Here is a 15,116-nt window from a genome sequence, read left to right as displayed (position 1 = left end):
GCATGCGAGCCACGTATGATATTTAAAAAACAGCTCTAAATAAAATATTAAAACAATCATTTAACATGACGAGATTCCATTGTTCCCTAATGTTAAGTTGTGTGAGTGCTAATTCTAGGTAGCTTTTCCATAGATTCATGCTACCTTCTTCGTTATGTTCTACTTCTCTTTCCACATAAAGTGTTTTAACAAACTGGAAGGCGCTCTTTTTAGTGCAAAGCGCATATTGATGAATGTGTTTTGTGTGGATTTGGGGGTCTTTTGGGGGACCACCCAAAGGTGCAGGGTCACCCTATAGTCCACAGGTCCGAAATACAAACTGAGACCAACACTGGAGCACGGAGAGAAAGGATATTTATTACAATCTCATGAGAGAGAAAGCATCAACAACAGACACCCATAGCTGTCTGAGGAGGCAGTCTGCCAAGCATTTTGGTTCCACGTCTTGTATACAGTAAAGAAAGAACACCATGATTATGCAAAAAGGGGGATGTGTACAGTAAACGATGAACAACCTAATTATACAAAGGGAGACGTGTACAGTAAAACAACGAACACCATAATTATAGGTCAATTTGATTAGTTAGCTGATGGTCACTGTTGGACCCCTGCAGGGCATAGGTGAAAAGCATGTTTATACAACAGATAGAGCTCAATCTGATAAATCCGCAGATGGTAGTTGATGGGCCCCTGCAGGGCATAGTGCACAAGGTGAAGACGATAAGCATCTGGGAAACTCCCTGTCCGACTGGTTGAGCATGTGTTGGTCAGTTTGTGGTCAGGCCAGAGCCCGAACAGGGTGTGTATGCAGGAATGAGGCAAGTAAAGAGTGGAGCCCCAGAGCGTTCGTGATACAGAGAGAAGGTCAGTAATGAAGGGTGAAGCGCAGAATGGCAATGCGAATGGCAAGATAACAGACGTACTTTTCCACAGAGTACAAAATGGCTGATCGAGTGTCAAGATAAAGAATACATTTTCCACAGTCCCTCCTGTTGACAGGAGCGAAGCTGAAAGTCTTGAGGCATTGTTCCAATCATTGGTACATGTGGCTAGTGTGACTAGTTGTAAGACTGTCTTATCTGCTGTTGTACTTTTACTCTTTTTTAAAGTTTCCTGAGGAATAATGCAGACCCTCAGTGGTCATACCTGTAAACAGAAAAAGTAACCGTTGGTGCCTGTCTTCAAGTAATTTGAGAGGTTACTAGCACTTCTATTACTTAGGCACTTTCAATATGAAGAAAGCAAAAGTGATGAAGAAGGTAAAGATGTCTGTTGTCACAACTTGTATATTGAGGGGTTGCGGCGTTGATGTTTCCAGACGTTCTTTAGGTGATGTATCCTTGGGGCCCGCTTGCATACTCTTCCTTTCTCTGCTGTGTGGAGCACGTGCAACCCTTCAGGATGAGCTTGGGATACCATTCTCACTTGGTAGTTTCTGTGGAACACATGTAGTTTCTGTGTAGCTCCTAGCCCCTTGTGCAACCCCTCAATCACATGCGAGATGAACACCAGTCCATTGTCAGAACCAAAAAATATAGGTACTTTAAAGCGCAGTATGAATTCTTTCAGGAGCCATTTGGCAATTGTTTGTACATTGCAGTTCTTGGATCGGTATGCCTCCGTCTGTGTGCTGAACATGCACACAATAACCAACACGTACTTGTAGTTTGAGTAGGGGGCATGCTGAGGAAGTCCATTTAATGTGGGAAAGAGAAGTGGCCTGGGACAGTGGAAGTACCCTTTCCAATTTAAACTTTGTACCAACATTTGGGAAAACAGTCTGATCGTTCCGTCACGTCCTACAAGTGATGAACAATGAAAAAGTCAGGCCATGGGAGCAAGCATTATCGTTGGTAAACATATCTTGCCGTCTGGGCCTATCCATATTGCCTTTCTGTTTACATCCTCCCCTGTTCCCTTCTTCCTTTTCTTCCACCCAGCCCTTTCAATAATATACTTAGGGACATAGTACATATCATCTTTTATCTGTATATCATGATATCATGTGTAATAGAAGCAAAGCAACATGAATCATTGTGTACTCACAACCATGATACATAGTCCTCAGAGGAGGTGGGTGCAGCACATTTTACAATTGAAACTTTGGTAGCAACAGGCCTTGCAATAGTTGTGCTATTTATAGTGTATGCCGTATTTGTTGGCTTAAAAAGAAATCTATCTCCAAAAGCAAAAGAAGGATTAAAACATTGTGCTATAGCTTGTCTCAACAGCAAATACAGTTGAAAATCTGTCATAGTAACACCTCTGTGAATCAAAATACTTGTAGTTGTCAAACTGTGCCAATCCTTTATACCTTGTAAGAGTGCACCTGTATACTGAAAGACATATTAAATCTATACTCCCTGTATCCCAGAACAGTGTAATTTGTAGCAGTTATTCGATGCACACTGTCCTTCTGTATTTACATATACTCATATTCTCATTACTAAACCTCAATACATAAATGTATTCATATTATATATTATCCATCCTTTGTAGTCCCTGGTGAATGCACTGCATTTAGAATGCATTTTAGCACATTCCACCTTACAATGTAATTTGTTACAACAATATTCTCTTCAACTCTGAAGAATCTAGAAATAAAAACATTAATCTACATACACAATATTTCTTTTAGATAGATATATAAAATAGTACTTTGAACAGGGATGCCAGAAAATCCCACAGATGTATGAAATTTACCTGAGAGAAGAGACCTAGGAAAGGGATTATGAACAAGGGAAGTAAAAGCAGCACCGGTATGCACCAGGAACTCATGTCCCCCCCCCCCCTCCCCCAGTGGTACAATAACATAGGGGCCAGCTTTATTAACTGGTATCATGAACCTTCTTCTGCCCTTCCTAGACTGCCCTATGGAGAGTATTCAAAGGTATTATAATCAAATGTCAGTAGTCATCATTGTAAAAGCTTCTGTCTGTTTGTATGCTTATAGTGCGGAAATCTTTGCTACCATATAAGGATTCTTAGATTCTCTCATAGAATCCAAGGCCAAGCAAATACGCCTTGGCAAAAGCTGTTTGTCCATACATAAAGCTTGGTGTTTCCAATAAAAAGTCAAAATGTAATACAGAGCCTTTATCTAATCGGTCCTCGTCCTAGCTAAATCTACCTCCCTCTGTTCGGGTTCATCTTAATCTGTTCTGCTCTTTCATCAAAATCTGCCCTCTCCTCTTCTGCATCTGTTCTCCACTCTGCTTCCTTCATTTCTACATCAAAGTCTTAGTCTGAGAAGTGTGACTGCACCACTTCTGCTTTTACTCCTTGTGAATGAATTACTACCCCTTCCTCTCGCCGCGGTTGTTTGACCATGTAAATTAGGGCATACATCCTTTCAATGACCCTTCCTGTAAGCAGTAGGCACACTCATTTTGGCCTAATCCTCCACTACGTTGCTGCGCCGGATCCAGTGAAGTTTGACCAGCCCCTGTTCAATTGTCCTCCTCCTCTTCTGCATATTTTCCATTACTTTCTGTCTCCCTTACAAAACTCTGTTGCAATAACACTCTATCAGGGTGTTCTTTGTTCAATTTTAAATGACTTTAATAATAAGAATACGCTGAATGAGAACAACCCTGCGCAACATGGTCTGTAAAAGACAATGCTAATTGTACTTTTTCATGTTAACTGTGTTTTTATAGTGCTTAGCATCTAGGCACTTTAATACTGTCTAGGGTCAGAACTCTAGCTCAGAGGGTTGTAGACACATCTGGTTTTCACGGTTTGTCCTAATTTTATGTGTAATATAATACTCTTTGGTGTAATAAAGTGCTTTTCTTTTATAAAAAGTAAAGCACTGACTGGACATTGAGTTCATCAGCTGGCAGTACAATGTGTGCTGTATTCTGATTGTCTAACCGCACCTCACATCTTTGAGTAAGCCTTGGACTGCCCTGTCTTGCTATCCCAAGAGTCAAAACGAGTAGGGAACACTCCAGTTGATGCAATTGGAGCATAGTGAACCCTGAGTGGCCTGGTCCCCAGAAAGCTTGTTCGAACAGGCTGTGAACCTTGCTATGTTAATCCCTAAAGTAGCTTGTCCATATTTAATCTTGCTCAACGTTGAGTGGACTTTTTTTCTTTCTTTTTTTCTTTCTTTAAAAGCCCTGCTAAAGCGGTGCATGTTCTAACCATTTTTGAAAGCTTTCCCATTTATCTACCTTCTTTTTCCTTAAAAAAACGTAAATACTGTATTTTTGTTTAAATCAAAGGAGCCGTCCAGCAGCCACTCCAATCTTCCTTGTCCTTTGTATATTTTATACCCAAAAAAAACTATTCCAAAGATTCACTCCAAATTTCTCCTACATCCTCCAATTTGAGGTGGGGAGTGGAGCAATTTGTCCAAAAACGGACTTCCAAAACAACATAACAATGAGAAATGCATTTCCTTTGTTTACTCATTGTCCCCTAAAATTGGCGACCCTTGACAAGTGTCTCCGATTCAATCAATTGCGCAAGTATGCATTTAGAGTAACCTCACCAAGTGAATGTGGTGGCGTCCGTCTCTCCGCACTTTGGACAAACTTGTCAATCTGCAATCAACCCAGTTTGGGACAAGAGAGAGATGGAAGTGGAGCTGTAGGGTCGGGACGCATGTCTGGACGCATGTCTGGACTGGGAGGTTGTTGTCCGTTGGCGTTGGAGAGTTGTTTATCCACAGTTGTACTTTGTGCTTACTCTGAGTAGTATGTTAGTACCTGAAATGCGAATAATATTTTCCAATTGGCTGCATTAGAATATTTGTATGGGCATGGTGTTGTGCGCCTGGTGATCTACCCAATGTACACACACTGCTGTTGGCTTTTCCCTTGCCTTTTGATGTACTATTTGGTGAACTATAATGTAGTCCTCTCTGGAATTTGACTTGCAGCTGATGAATAGCACATGCTTATAGCGGCACATGGAATGCAGGGAATGTAGCTTTACAAAATGGTGACATAGGGACTGGTGCTGATGCTCACTTTGGGGCAGTGAAGAAGGTGAGAAGTGTTGAAGATGCTATTCTTATTTCTTTTATTTTTTTTTTTAAAAAAGACCTTTATTGGTTATCTTGAAATGTACACAGCATTTAGCTTACAACCCAACCGGGCCAGCTGCCAGTAATGAGTGGTGTTGACAGTGCAGCAGAGGTACACAGCCTGAAGGCCGACAACCCGGGGGTTCGGCGGCGCACATCAATTTGCGACAATACTGTACAATCATAATGGCATCCTGTGCTGTAAAAAAAGAAAAGTACTGGTCTATGGTGTTTTTGCTTTTTTTCCTCTTCTGTTGTGTGTCATGGTCTCCCCTTTTCTCATTTCGCATGTGAACTCAATGTCACAGCGCTAGGCCGGCACTCAACAGCGATTACAGGTGTGGCAACGCCTCCTATGACACGTGTGGTCTGCACAAAAGAGTGTCTGCGGGAATCGTTTGTCAGTGGGCGTAGAGTGATATAGATTAGGGATGAGGCTGTTTAGTGTCCGAATGTGTCGGGGAGCGCGGATGCACGCAACCCATCCAGCCTGACGTGTGTGCCTGATACCTGTAGCGGTCCTGAGGCGGAAACTCTGGGGCTATGACCATTACCTCCGAAGGCCTCATGGTGCAGTTGGTGCAATCATCAACTTACAAGGTCTTGATCCAAAGAGAACTAGCATCAGAGTGTCAACAAACTTCAAACTTCAATATTAAACAAAGAAAAGGTGTGAGAGGGGGAAGCAGGAAGGGAGGGGAGGGGGGGGGTACATAAAGCCATGTGTCCGAGGAGGGAAGTGTAGTATCAAGATGTCAGCAACGGTCGGTGAGTGGGTAGCGGGAGCCCGCAAGGGGGGAAGTGTACCCGTATGCCAAGCGCACAAGGGGGGAGTCGTCATTACACTGGCGTGTCAGCTATGGCCATGCAATGCAATGCCTCGTGGGGGGTGTTCGGTAGCCGGGTCTCACCTCGTGGTGGCATGTCTGTTTGTGTAGGTGTGGGAGGGGTAAGGCAGCCGCCATCACGCGACAGCCGAGCATTCAGTACCTGTCAGGCAAAGCATCGTGATTGTGTAGGTAGCAAACGGAACTATATACATGTCTCCGGGTGACCAGTACAGGGAGGGGGGGGGGGGGCAGCAGCATGTGTCGCTTCACGTGATCCCTTGCTCTACGCATTTCTGCTGGAAGGAGTGTAGGATGTCATCCCAGTGTTGCGCTATCGGGAATTTCCTAAGTCCCGCTGTCTCTTCTCGCCGCAGGACAGCGTTCTCTGCTCGCGCCCAATTCTCTAGTGACAGGGTCCAGTGTTTGATATGCAGGGGAGAATCGGCCTTCCATCGCCTGGTGAGCAATCTCTTGGCCGTGATCAGCCCAAGATCCCAGAAGCGGGCCTGGGCTTTGTTTAGCCGTGTACGTTTGTATAGTCCCAGTATGCAGGCCTCCCATGTTCTCGGCACTTGCTCTGCAGTGCAATGTGTGAGCAGTGTGGTCACATCTTCCCAGTATTGTTGGAGGGCAGGGCAGAGCCAGAGCATGTGAAGAAGGTCCGCTCCTAGTAAGGAGCAGCGGCTGCAAGCAGTGTCGGTGACTGAAAAATATCTGTTGATCTTGTCCGGAGTAAGGTATGCGCGGTGCAATATATGTAGTTGTATAATCTTGAAGCGTGGGTTACGGGGGACGTTCACTGGACCTGCCAGGACCATATCCCATTCCTTGTCTGTCCATTCCTTACCTCTGTCCGTCGCCCATTTCTCTCTCAATTGCACAGTGGTTGGATGGGTATGGAGAAGTAGTGCTTGTGCTAACCAGTGAATTACGTGTGTGCCGTTGCACATAACGTGCAGATATTGTATGAAGTGATGTGTGGGCAACTCGGCAGACACATCCCCCCAGGCGGCAGTCAGCGTGTGAATGAGTGATGCATGTAAGAGGAATTGTCCAGCCGATAGAGACGTCTCGGCCGCTAGAGTGACAAAGGGGAGGAGGGCGCCATCAGAGTACAGATCTCCCAGGGTGTTCACCCCCGCAGAGGTCCAGTTGTCCAGCTGGAGAGCCGTTAAGGCCCCCGTAGCGGTCGGGGTGCCCAACAGCGGGAGTGTCGGAGCATATGGTGCTGTTGCTCGGGTTAGCCGCAAACAGCGAAGGAAGCATTTACGCGCCACTGCAAGCAGCAGTTGTGGTGGACGGGGAGTACGGGTCAGCGGATGAAACAACACATGGACCTGCATCTGGGACCAGACAGCGGTGTCAGTGGCTGTGTCACCCAGGTTATTGCCACCTAGCCAACCCGACACCCACTGCATTTGCGCCGCGAGATAATATAACACCATGTTGGGAACGGCCAGCCCTCCCGTCTCAGTAGGCATATAGAGTTTCGTCAACGCAACCCTTGGCCGGCCCTTGTTCCAAATTAGGTCGCGAAGTAGGACCTCAAGGTCACGGAACACCCGGGTTGGGACATAGGTCGGTATGTTTGCGAAGTAGTACAGTAGCCGTGGTAGTACTATCATCTTCGTTAGGGCTACGCGGCCGGGAACGTTCAGTGGCAGCGTTTTCCAAAACCCAATCTGCGATCGGGTAGACGCGATCGCTCGCATCAGGTTCCCATCTAAAACATCCGCTGGGTCACGGTAGATGTGGATCCCAAGGTATCTGAACGTCGTGGGATACCACCGTAATCTCCCACCCCCGATGCGGATCTCACTCTCGGGAACATTTGGGTGGGTCAAAGGAGTAGGCCCCTGATTTGGTCCAATTCACCATCAGGCCCGACATGTCTTCAAAGGTTCTAAATATGTCAGTCAGGGACCCCGGAACGTCACTCAGGTCTTTAACATATAAAAGAAGGTCATCAGCGTACAATGACACTACATGGAGTCCATCTGCCATCGGTATCCCCCACTCCGTTCCCTGAGACCGCAGCATCGCCGCCAAGGGCTCCACAGCCAGGGAGAACAACAAGGGTGAGAGGGGGCAGCCCTGTCTGGTGCCTCTCTGCACACGGATCGGGTCAGAGAGCAGCGCTCCAGTACGAACGCGAACTATGGGTCTGCGGTACAACAGTCCAACCATAGCCAGGTAGTCGTCTCCCAGCTCAAACTTGTCCATGACTGCTCGCAGGTAGGGCCATTCCACCGAGTCAAACGCCTTTTCCAGGTCAAGTACCAGGCATCCGGCGCGCGGCCATTTTCGTGTGGCGTATTCCTGTATACGGAATAGGCGGCGGATGTTGTGTGACGTGTGTCTCGTCGGTACAAACCCGTTCTGGTCGCTATGTACCAGCGCGGGAACAAAAGGGGCCAACCTGCGAGCCAGCGCGGAGGCAAGGATTTTATAGTCAGTGTTGAGGAGTGCCAAAGGCCGGTAGGAACCCATCTGTGCACCATCCCTGTCGGGTTTGAGCAGTGATATAAGGGTGGCTTCATCAAGCGTCGGGGGCAAGGAGAGGTCATCTGTCGCTGCAGCATACATCTTCACCAGGTGGGGGATAAGGATGTCCGAGGCGGCTTTATAGAACTCAGCTGGCAAGCCATCCGGTCCCGGTGACTTGCCGTTTGAGAGGTGAAAGATGGCCTCGCGGAGCTCCTCGGAGTCCAACGGTGCTCCGAGTTCGTCTTGTTGTCCAGATGTCAGGGTGGGCAGCTGCACAGCAGAGAGATATTCTGTTATGACGGCCTGCGAGACACTTATTCGGGAACGGTACATCCTCGAGTAATGAGCCGTGAACGCCTCATGTATTTGACGCTGGGAGTATAGTATACTACCATCGTCCGCCTGTATAGCTGAGATGGGGGCCGAGCGATCTTCTCGTGCAGCAGTTTGCCAGGTCTATCGCCCTGCCTGTGGACCCGGGCGGAGTGCGCTGCGAAGTTGATGTTACGTAACCGGTCCAGGAGGCGGCCATGTTCTGTCTTGGCCTCCGCCAGTCGAGCGCTTGCTATTCCCCCCCACATCCTGTTCGAGGGCCAATAAGTCGGCCTCTAGTCGCGTCAGGTCACCCTCAAGTTGCCGCCGTATGTGCCCCTGTGTTCCCAAGCAGTGTCCCCTGACCACCACCTTGAAGGCATCCCATTCAGTTTGTAGAGAGGACGCCGTACCAGCGTTGGATTCAAAGTATTGGGCCGTCTGTGTGATAAGGGAGTTGCGCAAGGTCCCGTCGAGTAAGAGGTCTGGTTGGAGGCGCCAAGTGGGAATGGGCGGGTGTGGATTGTCCCAGGCAATGGCCAGTGTGTGGGGGTTATGATCGGAATGTGTGCGGCCCATATATTGCGTGTCTTTCACTAGCGGAAGTAGATCAGTGGAGACCATGTATCTATCTAAGCGCACATGGAGCGCATGCGCACCTGACCAGAAGGAGTATGTGCGTGTTGTGGGGTTGCGTGTCCGCCATGCATCTTGGAGATTCCATTGTGTGGCCCAACTGATGAGGGCTTTCGTGGTATTGTGCGTCTGGGCAGTGGCCGGGGGTGGGGTAGATCTGTCTAAGTTAGCATCCAGTACACAATTGTAGTCACCCCCAAGGATCCATGAGATGCCATGCCAGGCCGCTAGTGTTGTGGAAAGGCTATCTAAGAAGCCGCCTTGGTCAGTGTTCGGGGAGTATATAGAGGCGAGTACTACAGGGTGACCATCGAGTCTGCCACGGGCCATCACATATCTACCCTCTGTGTCAGTCCGTGTGTCCGTGGCTGCCCATGGAGTGCCCGGTCGAATCCATATAAGCGTCCCTCTGGCATAGGAAGAGTACTCCGTGGCGTAAAGTTGGCCGCGCCACCGACGGCGCAGTGCATGTACTTCAGTTTTATTTAAATGCGTTTCTTGCAGCAATGCTACATGAAATTTGTGGCGCTTCAAGTAAGAATACATTTGGTAGCGCCTCGACGGTGTGTGCATACCTCTCACGTTCCATGTGCACATTCTGATCTCAGCCATATTCACAGTTATGGTAGGTAGCATTCGCCTCACCCACCCCCCAAACGAGCGCTTCCGTAAGACCCCTGGTCCTTCCCTCCCACTCAATTCAGACACAGGCAATTGCATATAAGGAAAGGGTGTAGGTAGAGTTCCAAGGGCGAGGGTGAAAAGAAAAACAGAGTGTCCAAACATTGCAAAACAGTAATAGATACCAAAAGGTCGGCTACGTAACATGTCGCCGTCCAAACGCACCAAAGAGGCAAAAGAACAGTAATCAAGTCTAAGGGGTAACGTGTGCTAGTCACAGTTCTGGCAGAGTGCGCATCCAGGGAAGGAACGGGGATCATCGGCCTTCCCCTGGGCCATATATCGTATACATCTTGTGGACAAGTTAGTACCCAGAAAGGCAGCGCCGGTACGTGCTATGGGGTCATCTGTTTGTCGTAGTCGGCAGTGGGGAGACAGGAGCGCCATCACCCCCAAGTCTCTAGCGCAGGACAGTCTCCAGGCTATACAGGCAACTGGTGGGCGGGAGAGAATGAATATTGCTGCAGCATGTTCCCACGTCCCATCCGCCCCGACAGTGGCCATAAGGCCGGACAAGTACTCACTGCGTTAGGTTCACGCCCCATGTCCTCAGGTCGGCGGTGGACATCCCGGGCAGCAGCTCACAGGTCCAGGTTCGCCGCAACTGCCCGGACCATGTTTCCGTCCCCGCCGCCCTAGCGGGGTCCGGTATGATGATGTGCGTGCGCCTTCAATTTAGCATGTCCGCCGTTTGAGGTGTGACTACTGGTAGATCCACGGACAGCTGGGAGTCTGGAATCCCATAGATTGCCTCATTATCGCTGGGATCTACTCGTGGGCTGAGGACCTGAACCACATCCGAGGTCGGCGAGGCGCTCAATTGGGAGACCCTCCGGAGTGCATCACGTTGTTCCTGGATCATCTGGTCCGGCGGTGGGGAGTGTCTCGTCGGTTCCTCTAGGCGGCCAGTTCCCTGGTCTCTGTTCCTGCGGCGACGGCGTTGTCCGCGTGGTCGTGGTCTCGTCTCGTAGCTTTGCGCCTGTCTGGGCGTTGAGTTAATGCCACTATCAAGCCATTCGCTGACCTCCTCAGGAGTATTAAAAAAGTAGGTCTTGTCTCGTGCTATCACTCTCAGTTTGGCAGGAAAGAGTAGGGAGTACTTGAGGCCCTCGGTGCGGAGACGTCGTTTTACGTCCAAGAAGTTGTGTCTCTGACGTTGCACCTGAATGGTGTAGTCCGGGAAAAACATCACGGTGGTGTTGTCAATGCGAATTTCCCCGAGCCTTCTAGTTTCTCTCAGGATCGCGTCCCTGTCCCGGTAGTTCAGAACTTTAAAGATTAGCGGCCTCGGGTTTGCGCCTGTGTTGTGGGGTGTTGTGGGGTCTCGTGGGTACGCGGTGTGCTCGTTCCACCACAAAATGGGCCGACAGCGTGCCTTCAGGTAGCAGTTCTCTCAGCCAGTCCTCGACCCGTTGGGTAGGACTAGGGCCTTCCCATTTTTCCGGGGCCTGCACGAGTCTGATGTTGTTGCGTCTCGCCCTCACTTCGGCGTCCTCAGCGCGATCTTCAAGGAACTCCACTCTGTTGAGAAGGTCCCGTACCTGCTTATCTGTTTGCGTGACTTTGGGTCCAAGGTCCACCACCGTTCCCTCCAGTGATTTGGTTCGATCAGACAGCTTCTTGTGGTCATCTCTTAGGTGGGTCAGGTCTATGGCAACACTGTCAATTTTGGACTCCAGGGACGTTCTGGTCAGTTGGAGCTATTGTTCCATACGTTCCATGGCGGCCAAAACGCTGTCCAATCTCGCGGTCACCTGATCAGCAGCCATCTTGCGCAGTGATTTATCTGTTTTTCCCGTCGGCGGGGCTCCTCCGGTTCCAGTGCGAGTTCTCACCCCTCCGGACATGTGCAAGGCGGCCTGACCAGCTGTGCAGTGCAAGTGCTTGGATATTGGTGAGCGAATCCAGCGGCGTCCACGGCCCACGGCGGTTGTCTGGTTGTGCTGGCGCAGTCTCAGCGCAGTAGTAAGGTGGGGCAAGCGTCTACCAATAGCTCGAGTGGTTCCACACACACTGCAGGCGGCCGATGTCGTGGCAGCAAAATGTCTCGTGTAATTTTATTATTTATCGATGTTCGTTGTGTCTCTGGCTGTTGTTTGGGGGATCCACAGAGGTCCTCGGGTGATCAGGGCAGGCCAACCCACGCTGTGTGGATGTCGGAAGAGCCAGGAAGGCGGGACTGCGAGTCCAATGTGTCCTCAAATGACACGGGGTAGCCAGGCATTTGCGATGGTGAGCGTCAGTGCCGTGATGTCCCCCACCGTCTGCCAGTCCCAGAGCTCCCGCCCCGCGTCTCATGTGTCTCCTTTGCTGCCGATTTAGCAGGCGCGTCTTGCAGCGCCCCCACGGGCAGGGCGAGGCGCTCGTCGGGTTGGGGGCCGCGGTCGGGTCTCAGCACCACCGACCCCCGGGCTATAACAGGCGCTTCAAGGCCGTAACCGTGCCTGAGTGTCCCAGGATCTCTGCTGCAGCATGGGAGGGGGGGCCTCTGCAAGCAACCACGGTCGTCCCACAAGGTCCAGGGCGCAGGATTAGGTGCCTCGTTCCCAGGTCGCAACCAAGCGACGATGCTGGCATCTCAGGGGGACCGCCGTGCTCTGGTTCAGGAGCCGCGATCAATGGCGTCCGCAGCCCGGGTCACCGCCGGTGGTAAGGCCAAGTCGCGCTGGCCAGGTGTCTTGTGTTTCCCAGCTCGGGCCTTCAAGGGTCCCCGGGTACAAAGCGGGGGGGCAGGACCGGAGCGGCAACTCGGCCCCTGGACTCGGGTTCGTGTGTGGGGAGACCGCGCAAGGCCGGTCCCGCGCCTCGCAGTGAGGCCCGTATGGCAGGCCCAAGCCGCTGGCTCATGTGTTCTCGCTGGCCGCCTGGGCGATGGCCAAGCCCGCCTCCTGCCCTCAGGAGAGTCCGGTGCTGGCGTGGTCTGGTCCCAAAAACGAAAATCAGCCTGCTGGTCGAGAATGGCTTCAGGACGTGCCGCCTGCGATGTTAGGCGATTCCAGGGATAATTGGCGGAGAATCGGCCCGGGGAAGGGGAGCTCGACACGGAGCTCTACCCGGCTGCGACCTCTGCCATTGCGTGCCAAGCCACGCCCCCCCGCTATTCTTATTTCTTATTGTTTATTATTCGCGCAACTCGTAGAGTCCCAGGATAAAGAAGCTTCAAGGCATTTGCTAAAACTCTACATACAGAAATATAACAGTCTGCAGCTGAAATATGAAGCTGGGATGACGTTAACTGATAGCAGCACATCACATTAAAGTAAGACTGAGAATGCGGTAAAATGTGGATTTACAGGATGGTGTGATATTCAATACAACTACAGAACCCAACAATTTGGAGAAATATAGGACAAAATTTAATATTAACTGCTCGTCAACAGTTATAAGGCTAAGCAGACTGGTCAGATAGTTGTGACCTTCCTTCAAATTGATGCGTCTGCAGGTGTGTGACCATGGCAGTTGCAGCCTTTTCAGGATAAACGGTACTTCCTCGGCAACGTTGTGACATCAGACAGTCTGTGGATGCTCACTGTATTGCAGCCCACAGCAGCCATCAGGAGGAACTCAGATGATTGATCTCGATTAGTCTTTAGGGAGCAGTCCCAGGGACACATTTGCAGCATAGGTCACCCCAAGGCTCTTCAGGAAACCCACTTTCATTTGGTATTGTCCAGGTTAGGAGCGTGGTGGGCTTCTCCTCCTGGACAATCTCTCCTTTTGCAGTGTCAGGCAGACTCCTTCCCTCTTGAGCAAGCAGGCTTCTAGATCCTTCAGGTTAGTCATACAGCTCTTCTAGCAAGTGGTCCTTTTCAGGTGATGCCCCCTCACTTCTGGGAATCTGATTGTTAGACAAGCACCAGCCATGACCTCACAGCTGATCCCACTTTTAGATACTTTTGCTAGGCAAGGAAGTTGGATCCCTGGACTTTTATCTAACTTAGCCTTCCTGAAGCAGTAATTGGAGCAGACAAAAGGGCAGGCCTAACTTAGATACGTTCTCGTCTGTAACAACAGAAACTGCAGTCAGTCCTCACTCCCACCATCAATCAAATGGCAGTGATCAGCCCCTTAAGTCTAAATGGTAAACCGCATAGTCTCCATCGTATTTACTTCAGTGTCTGGATCCTGACCCTCCAGTCACAAGAATGCACACAGTGCACTTTTGCTGTCTGTGGAAGCTGTCGTCGTCCCCTATCTTGTGCCATGCCAAACCAAGGGCATTCAAAATGGATCCAACTGGCTTTAATATTCTGAGGGAGGCTGTGTGTTGGTGTGTTTTTGGTGTGTGTGTGTGTGTGTGCATGTGTCGGTTGATGTGTTTGTGGGTTGGTGTGTGGGTGGGTTGGTTGGTATGTTGGTTGCCGGGTGGGTTGGTTGGCATGTGGGTGGGCTGGTTGTTGTGGGTGGGCTGGTTGTTGTGGGTTGGTTGGCGTGTGTGGATGGGTGTGTGGGTTGGTTGGCTTGCAGGGTTGGGTGGGTTGGTGTGTGGGGGTTGGGGTGTGTGGGTCGGTTGGTGTGTGTGTGGGTTGGTGTGTGTGTGGGTTGGTGGGTGTGTGTGTGGGTTGGTGTGTGTGTGTGTGGGTTGGTGTGTGTGTGTTTGTGGGTTGGTGTGTGTGTGTTTGTGGGTTGGTGTGTGTGTGTTTGTGGGTTGGTGTGTGTGTGGGTTGGTGGGTGTGGGTTGGTGTGTGTGGGTTGGTGGGTGTGGGTTGGTTGGTGTGGGTGTGTGTGTGCATGGGTGGGTGTGTGGGGTTGGTTGGTTGCTGTGTGTGTGGGGGTTGGTGTGTGTGTGTGTGGGGGTTGGTGTGTGTGTGTGTGTGGGGGTTGGTGTGTGTGTGTGTGTGGGGGTTGGTGTGTGTGTGTGTGGGGGTTGGTGTGTGTGTGTGTGGGGGTTGGTGTGTGTGTGGGGGGGTTGTGTGTGTGGGGGTTGTGTGTGTGTGCGGGTTGGTGTGTGTGTGTGTGTGTGGGGGTTGGTGTATGTGCGGGTTGGTGTGTGTGTGTGCGGGTTGGTGTGTGTGTGTGTGTGTGGGTTGGTGTGGGTGTGGGTTGGTGTGTGTGGGTTGGTGTGTGTGTGTGGGTTGGGGTGTGGGTTGGGGTGTGTGTGTGGGTTGGGGTGTGTGTGTGTGTGTGTGTGTGTG

General features: G+C 50.4%; 1 protein-coding gene and 1 long non-coding RNA gene across 3 annotated transcripts in view; one reads left to right on the top strand and one right to left on the bottom strand.

The window, feature by feature from the left end:
* Positions 1–15,116, bottom strand: part of LOC144784856 (uncharacterized) — a 326,690-nt gene that overhangs the window by 31,849 nt on the left and 279,725 nt on the right. The gene's annotated exons all lie outside the window — the stretch shown is intronic.
* TRIM71 (tripartite motif containing 71) overlaps positions 1–15,116 on the top strand; it is a 314,764-nt gene that overhangs the window by 157,155 nt on the left and 142,493 nt on the right. The window lies entirely within an intron of this gene.

Source organism: Lissotriton helveticus, chromosome 10 (assembly GCF_964261635.1).
Source record: "Lissotriton helveticus chromosome 10, aLisHel1.1, whole genome shotgun sequence".
Lineage (NCBI taxonomy): Eukaryota > Metazoa > Chordata > Amphibia > Caudata > Salamandridae > Lissotriton > Lissotriton helveticus.
This window is presented reverse-complemented; position numbering and strand designations above follow the sequence as displayed.